The 8,407-nt window shown below is 46.6% G+C and overlaps 1 protein-coding gene across 4 annotated transcripts in view; it reads left to right on the top strand.

The window, feature by feature from the left end:
* The first annotated feature begins 7,105 nt into the window (after positions 1–7,105).
* The window catches only part of GALNT13 (polypeptide N-acetylgalactosaminyltransferase 13), a 504,499-nt gene continuing 503,197 nt past the window's right edge, over positions 7,106–8,407 (top strand). For 3 of the 4 annotated variants that reach the window (XM_079782941.1, XM_079782940.1, XM_079782938.1), the window contains exon 1: positions 7,106–7,501. The gene's annotated coding sequence lies outside the window, so the exon portion shown is untranslated. The remainder of the gene's footprint in view (positions 7,502–8,407) is intronic. The other variant, XM_079782939.1, reaches the window with a different exon arrangement.

Here is an 8,407-nt window from a genome sequence, read left to right as displayed (position 1 = left end):
TGTAAGCACTCAATACATATTCACTGATGAAGGACTAGACTCTAAGTTCCATGAGGGCTGTCTTTATTTTTATTTGTGTTCAGTTCTATGCTTAGCTCATTGTAGGTATTAAGGAGATAAGCAGAGTCCAGATTATAAAGATTATCATAAGGTTTATTTGGGATTTTAGACTATTTCCTAAAAGCAATGAGAATCCACTGAGCTATTATAATTAGAAAGAAATATTATTAGATTTTTATTTTAGAAAATAAAGTTATTGCTTTCTGTTTCTCTTAATAATAGTATCTCCATTCTAATATTCATCTAATATTAAACCTCTCACAATTATATAACACCTTTTCCTTCTCCTTTATTGCTAATAATTTGCCATAACTAGATATTCTAATTTCAGCAATATCTATCTATCTATCTATCTATCTATCTATCTATCTATCTATCTATCTATCGGGATATATTACCCATTTTTCTCCATTTTAGTTGGGGCCTTCATTAACCAGGTCAATTGTAACTGCTAAACTTATATTCCTATCTTTAGTCTATTCTCCATCTAAGTTGCTCTATGCCTCATAGCCGATTAATCTTGCAATGTTGGTCATCCCATTTATCTAAACAAATACTTCAATAACTTCTCACTAATTAAAGATAAATTCCTAGCTTTCTATTTGAAAAAAGTATGGTATAAATCTTGATTAATTTCAACACTCATCCACATAAATTATTGCATTTAATCTTCTTGTGAGATAAGCAAACATTGCTTCTCCTCTCATTTAAAAATATAAATTCAAAGGAAAATATGTGGCAAAATTACTATAATAAATTTCCATATACCATTCACCAAAACTTATCAACTGTTAAAAAATTTTTCACATTTTCTTCATCATGCTCTCTGGAGTTATTTCTAAACCATTGTGAGTAAATTGAAGCCACTATGCCCTTTTTACCCCCCAAATATTTCATTAGAGTAATCAAAATTTATCAAAATTAGGATATTTAATAGTGATATAAAACTAATTGTAATTTAACATGAATAAAAGAGCTATATGTAGATATTACATAGACTTCATTCATAATTTACCTATTATCCTAATAATGTCATTTATAGACTAGAGGCCCGATGCACAAAATTTGTAAAAGGGGCTCAGCCCCTGCCACTGTGGCTTCGTCCGGAAGGTCATCCTAATTAGCATATTATGCTTTTATTATTATAGATACATTTATTTATTTTTTTTAGTGTTTCATCTAACAAGAATTCAGTGCAGTTTTTTATTTTATTTTATTTTATTTTATTTTATTTTATTTTATTTTATTTTATTTTTATAAATCTTTATTGTTCAGATTATTACAGGTGTTCCTCTTTCCCCCCCTCCAATAGCTCCCCTCCACCTGATTCCCCACCCCACCCCATACCCTTACCCCCCGCCACTGTCTTCATCCATAGGTGTAAGATTTTTGTCCAATCTCTTCCTGCACCCCTCAGACCCCCTTCTGCCTGAGAATTGTCTGTCGCCTCCCTTTCTATGTCCCTGATTCTATTATACTCACCAGTCTATTCTGTTCTTCAAATTTTTTTATTCACTTGATTTTTAGATTCACTTGTTGGTAGGTATGTATTTGATGTCTTTTTGTTGTTCATAATTTTTACTTTTACCTTTTTTTTTCTTCTTCCTCTTCTTAAAGAATACCCTTCAGCATTTCATGTAAACCTGGTTTGGTGGTGATGAACTCCTTTAGCTTTTTCTTGTCTGTGAAGCTCTTCGTCTGACCTTCAATTCTGAATGATAGCTTTGCTGGGTAGAGTAATCTTGGTTGTAGGTTCTTGCTGTTCATCACTTTGAATATTTCTTGCCACTCCCGTCTGGCCTGCATAGTTTCTGTTGAGAAATCAGCTGACAATCGTATGGGTACTCCCTTGTAGGTAACTAACTGTTTTTCTCTTGCTGCTTTCAAGATTCTCTCTTTGTCTTTTGCCCTTGGCATTTTAATTATGATGTGTCTTGGTGTGGTCCTCTTTGGATTCCTCTTGTTTGGGGTTCTGTGCGCTTCCTGGACTTGTAAGTCTATTTCTTTCACCAGGTGGGGGAAGTTTTCTGTCATTATTTCTTCAAATAGGTTTTCAGTATCTTGCTCTCTCTCTTCTTCTGGCACCCCCAAAATTCGGATGTTGATACGCTTAAAGCCGTCCCAGAGGCTCCTTACGCTATCCTCACACTTTTGGATTTTTCTTACTTTCCGCCTCTCTGGTTGGGTGTTTTTTGCTTCCTCATGTTCCAGATCTTTGGTTTGACTCTTGGGGTACGGTGATCTACAGTTGAGTTTCTGTATATTCTTTATTTCAGACAGTGTATGCATAATTTCTGACTGGTCCTTTTCCATTTTTTTGGTATTCTCATTAAGGTCCTTGAAGGTCTCTTCAAGTTTACAGCAGTTTTTAGAAGATTATTGAGTAACCTTATAAATGTGGTTCTGAACAATGTGTCGTCCATTAGTTTACTTTCCTCCATCTCTTCTATTCATGACCTGCTTCGGTGTCTCCACATTTTGGCTGCCTCCCTGTGTTGATGGAGTGGCTTTGTGTGGTCAGTGACCTATAGGGGCTGGTAGCTCAGCTTCCCCAATCTCCCTAGGTGGTCGCTCTTGGTACCCCCCTTTGTGGGCTGAGTGCAAAGTCTTGGTGTTGTTAAGCCTTGATTGCTGTTGGTACACTGGGAGGATTTGACCTCCAGGCCAATTGGCTGTGAGGATCAGCTGTGTCTATGCCAGGAGACAGCCTTATTCAACTAGACTTGCAAAATTGTAAAAGCCTCTGTGCTCAGCTTGGATGGGGTGGAGTTTTAGGGTGGAGCCTACTGCCTTGGCTTCCTGTCAGCCCCGCTCTATGAGGTTCCTGGATCTCAGTGTCCCTCAGTGTCCCTCTGTACTCCCTGCAAGCACCTCTGAGAGAAAGGCGCCCTGGAGTTTCGCCTGCTGCCAAACAGTCTAGTCTCTTCCCCAGTGAATCTGGATTCCCAGATTCTCACCCGGAACTGGGTTTCAGTGCAGTCGGAACTGGGGCTCAGCACAGTCCGGAGCTTTTGTCTCCTTCCCGCTAAGGCAATTCAGCGGCACAGTCAACAGTCCGTCCTCTGCGCGCATTCACGTGCACACCTCCGGAGCTCTGCCTTTCGCTGCTCCCCTGAGTTTCCGCCTTATAGCCCAGATTCCCCCAGTATGAGCCTGGGTCCCCAGGGTCTTGCCCAGAACTGGGGTTCAGTGCAGTCGGAGCTGGGGTTCAGCGCAATCTGGAGCTTTTATCCCCTTCCCGCTAGAGAACTCCGGCCAGGCACTCAGCCGCCCCGTCCTCTCCGGCTCTGTCCTACCCGCACATGCGCGCGTGCACGCCCGTGTCTCCGCCCATGTCTCCGTACCTCAGGCTTTTATGGCTCCTCTGATTTTCCTTGTGGTTTTCTCTTTCCTTCTAGTTGTGGGCATTTCAGTCAGCCAGCTTTCCTGTGGTTCTGGATGATGTCCGTTTTGACTTTTAGTTGTATTTTTGAAATTGTGCGAGGCTGCAGATTAGGTGTTTACCTATGCCACCATCTTGGTTTCTCTCCCAGTATCCAATTCTTGATTATACATTGCATTTAGCAATTATGTCTCTTTACTCTCCTTTGGTTTGGAACAGTTATTCAGCCTTTCTTTGACTTTCATCAGAGTGATATTTTTGAAAAGTACAGAGAAGATATTTTGTGGCATTTCCTTTAATTTAAATGTCTTTTGCTTCCTCATAATTACAGTCTATTATACATATTTTTTGGTGTGAAATACTAAATAAATTTTATTGTGTACTTCTTAGTGTATTTTTTAGTCAGCTGGTTCTATTATTGGTAATTTTAACCTTGATCATTTGGTTAATATAATATTTATCTGATTTATCCACTGTAAGGAATTTTTAATTTTCTTGTAATTAAGAAAAACCTATGGTAGATTGCCGGGGCTGACCAGCAGACCCTGAGTGACGGATGAATGATTACTCTGACACAGGATTGCTGTGAAAGAGAGGGCTAAGGGACTGTCTGGCTAAAGAAACCAGGCTTTTATTGTAACAGCGATTTGAGATAAAATTTATCTTTTAGATACAATCAGTGGGGTAAGTAATCTTGGGAGGACACGTGTTTGCAGTGTCCTTTAAGCAAGGACACCCAAAGATTAAGCATAAGGATTCCAGTAAACACCCGGGGGTCTGCTTGAGCATAGACTTGTTTGGAAAGGTCAAGGAATAATTAGGGGTGCTGCCTCCGGCGATCCCCTAAATCAGAATTCTGATAAATAGGGTAGGTCACCTTCAGTGAGAAGGCTATAAAGGGCTAATTCCAATGTAACCCTGATATTTGGGGGGATAGTGATCTGAATCCATGCCAGCAAACTCAGTGTACATTCTTGATAACCTATAATTAAGTCACTACCTCCTTCCCAGATACTGGTCTTGTAGAACCTGTTACTGTGAACAGTGCACTGCCCAGGAGGGAGGGTTATTAATGCTGGCACCAGGCCAGACCATCAGATATGGCCTTGAGACCCCCAACACCTGGGGGCCTTTTTGCAAGGCCCGCAAAAAGGACCGGAAGCATAATCCATATTTGCAGGACAAAGACCACAGGGAGATATAAAGGAAAGCCCCATGCATGTTTCTTCACTCAGATTTGGAAGGCTGTTCCCTGAGTCCGCTGGTGTATTAAACAGTGTCCCTCCTCTTCTTCGAAGCGTCCTTGGTTTTCTTTGGTCTTCTGCAACATCAGCACACTTCCCTTTTCTTGGAATGTCCTCCTTATAAACGTTCCAACCAAGTCTCGTGTGCTCCCCAACAGTAGATTACAAAATTGGTCTCCAGTAGTTCCCATTTGTGTGTGCAATTTGATTTTTTAGTTTCTCCTTTCAAGACATGGAGTATTTCACTCCACCTTTGAATCTGGGCTTGGCCACATAATTTGCTTGGGCTAATGGGACTTTACTGTGAACATGCACTGCCCCGGCAATGCAAATGTATGTCCACGGAACCTTGAAAAGTACGCTAAATGTAGCTCACACTCTATTGTTGCTTTTTGGAATCCTTCAACTACCACTACTCAAGAAAACAAGGTTAGTAGGAAGGATGACAGACCAGGTTGAACAAAGATGAGCCATCCCAGCTGAGCCTTATCCCCAATTAGCTTGCCAACCAGTAGATAAGTGAGTGAGGCCATCCTAGATCATCCAGCCCAAACTGAGCCAGCCACAGCAGAAAATCATCCAGACAATCCATAGAATCTTGAGAAATTATAGCTTTATTTTATTGTTTTAATCCACTGAGTTTTGGGATAGTGTGTTATAAAGTAAAAGCTAGTAATTCTCAGGGAGCTACTTTGTCTTGTTTCACCCACAGCTGTTACCGACTAGATTTATGGATTCTTGCCTGAAATATTACTACAAAGATTGCAAAATGGTATTGCTATTTTTTATTTTTATTTTTTTGAGATGAAGAAGGTAAGGATGGGGTATTATATTCTTCAAAGTATACATGCCTACTAAATGGTTGTGCCAACATTAGAACCCAAATCTTTTACCTGCTGGTCCTTAGCTTTTCTCAATTTGCCACGCAGAGGTGAGTAGCCTGATGAGAGAACAGAACTGTGTCACTCACAAGAGGGAGCAATAGAGAGAAATCACAGTGTCTGTCCCTGGTGTTATAGCTGGCACTCCGTGTCCTCACACATTCAGAGAAGCACCTCTGGTAGGTGGGAGCTCCATACTTGACAGGGGGACAGGGTGGCAGGATGGACAATGTAGGCTGAAACATTAAATACAGGTCATACCTATTTTGATGATAATCGATTCATGAGACTATATAAGGATAACATCTCTAGAAATTGTCTTTTATGAGTATCAATAATCCCACTGATACTAGATTGTAATTAATAATATGTTTGTACAATGTGGCTCTTAATATTTTTGAAGTTATTATATGATCCCCCAGTTTTGCCAAATAAACGAAGTAAGGGGAAGCTAAGATGGGTGAAGTGACACTGTAGAGGGGGAAAACACCCTTACTGGACTCCCTCTTACAAATAGGGAAACTGAGAATGAAGGAAGCCAAGGGCCAAAACTAACCAAGTCACCAATGAATAAATGATGAGGCAGGGACTTGAATTCAGCAATCGCAATTTCCTAGAAGAGGCCCTCCCACGTGGCAGAGGGGGATAGGTCCCAAGTCTTCAGATGCTAAATACTAACGGAATCTTAAGTATGTGCTTTGTGCCAGGCACTGTTCTAAGTCTCTTATTTACACGTTAACTCATTTAGAACCATGGCCTTTCCACACTACAAGTTAACCTTACTTAGAAATGACTGCCCATTAACATTCCTTTTGAAATGCAAGCCTACAGGTACTTCAGGGTGCGTAAGTATATTAAGACCATACCCTCCAGGCAAAAAGAAATCCAAAGATCCACTCTTTGCCTCTTCCTAAAAAAAATTAAGAGCGTCAGGAAGCGTTTTGCTTTCCCAGCTCTCTTACCAACCAGAACACCAGGACTCGGCAGGGTGGATGAAGTGAAGGGATAAGAGGCCAAACTGTGTTCCGTCCTTTCTACTTAAGCGCGCCCAAAACTCAAGTTCCCTGCAGCCTCTCTCCACCGCAGAGCCGACGACTGGTGTGCGGTAGCCCCAGCTTCCCCAGGGGGCAGTCCCGGACGCCTTAACATCCTCGCAGGAGGCTCGCAGGTGCAAGGGGCTTTGCGGGTGCAAGCCGGCTTTGGCACACAGTGGGGCCCCTGGGCTGCCAGGGTCGCGGGGCGCTCGCGGGGGAGAGGAACGGACCCCGGGGTTGCTCTGGGTGGCCGTGCTTGCCAAGTATCGCGGGACTTGTGCACGTCGCTGGAGCCGCGGCTCCGGAGCAGCAGGAGCGAGCTCCGCGCGCACCGCCCCAGCCCGGGGAGGAGCAGGAGCGGGGAAGGAGGAGGAGGGCTGGGGGTGCTGGTTACGTAAATGAAACTAGCCCTGTGAGAGGCCGCCCGGCTGGGTCTACGGGAGGGGGAGGGACCGCGCGAGGAGGAGGGGCTCTGAACGAGCGGGCTGGGGTGGGAGGGGGGCGGGGGCGAAGTGGCCAGGCGGCGGTGGTGGCGGCTCTGCCGAGGTGACAATGTGCTAGGAGCCCTCGCCCGGTTCCCTGCGCCCCCCCGGCCTCCGCGCCTGCTCTCGCCGCGCTCGCGGAGTCCTCTCGCCCGCCGCCGCGCTATGAGGGCGCCTGTCTGGGGCTGGCCGAGACCGGAGCCAGCTCGCTCTGCTCGCGGGGAAGCGTGAAGAGAGGCAGCGGCGGGAACCGGGCTGCGCGCGGCGCTCGGGGACCGGCGTGGGTTCCAGGTGAGCGCAGGCTCGGCGCGCCCGGCACTCGGCGCAGGTGGCGGGCGCCTGCCCGGCTGGGTCGGAGGCTGAATTCCGTGCGTGGACCGCCGTTCCCTCTTCGCGGGATCCTGGGCTACGATCGCAGGTCTCTGACTCTCTTGCTCCCCCTCTCTCCCTTGTAATTGCCGGGGGGCGAGTCCCCTCTGAGCGGCCAGAGTGCCCGGGTGGGCTCCGCAAAGTCCTGCAGCGAGTGTCAGGGAGCGGCGCCCAGCGCTCCGGGCCGGTCCCGGGGCAGGGGCGCGGGCAGACCGGGCGCGGCGGCTCTCCCTGCTCTCCGATCACGGTCTGCCGCCGCTGCGGGTCCGGAGGGTGGACCGGGAGGCGCGAGGCGCCGAACTTTGTGCCGCTGTCCGCCCATTTCCTCTGCGCTTTCTCCGCTACCCGCGGAGCGGGGGGCGCCGGCCACCTTCCGCGTCTTGCTGACACTCTGCGGAGGGGCGGTTCAGACTTTCCGCCCGGCAACTTTCTCCCACCCGCGGCGGGAGGCCGGGGGCAGCGGGGCGCGGGTGCTTTTACACCGCCCGCTGCCCGGGACGTTCTGGATCTTGGGAGTCTTCCTCGACGGTTGTCTTCCTCTTTTCCTGCCTCCCTTTGCCCGTCTCTTTGAGTGCCCCTCTGCCTTTCATTCTCTGTCTCTGACTCAGTTTCTTTCTCTCCCTGGCTCCCGCAACCCTCTGGGTCTCCTTGTTTCTCTTCCATTCATCTCCCTGCCTTTCTTGGGATGTCCCTGTGTGCCTGTTATTCTGTCTCTTCAGCTTGTCTCTCCGTGTTGCCGTCTTTCCTGCCTTTCCATGCCTATCTCTATCAGCCTTTCTCATCTGCCCTGCCTCGTCCTCCCGAACATCAGCTCCCAGATCCCGAGGCGCCTTGGTCAGGGGAACACACCCTGATCCACCTTCTGGGCACCTTCAGGTACAGAGACCTCCCTGCTGGGAGCTAGAGGGGATTGGGGGGGGGGGGGGAATGGAAGCAATCTGCCCTTGACTGAGCT

This window comes from Cnephaeus nilssonii, assembly GCF_951640355.1.
Source record: "Cnephaeus nilssonii genome assembly, chromosome: 10".
In the NCBI taxonomy this organism is placed as follows: domain Eukaryota; kingdom Metazoa; phylum Chordata; class Mammalia; order Chiroptera; family Vespertilionidae; genus Cnephaeus; species Cnephaeus nilssonii.
This window is presented reverse-complemented; position numbering and strand designations above follow the sequence as displayed.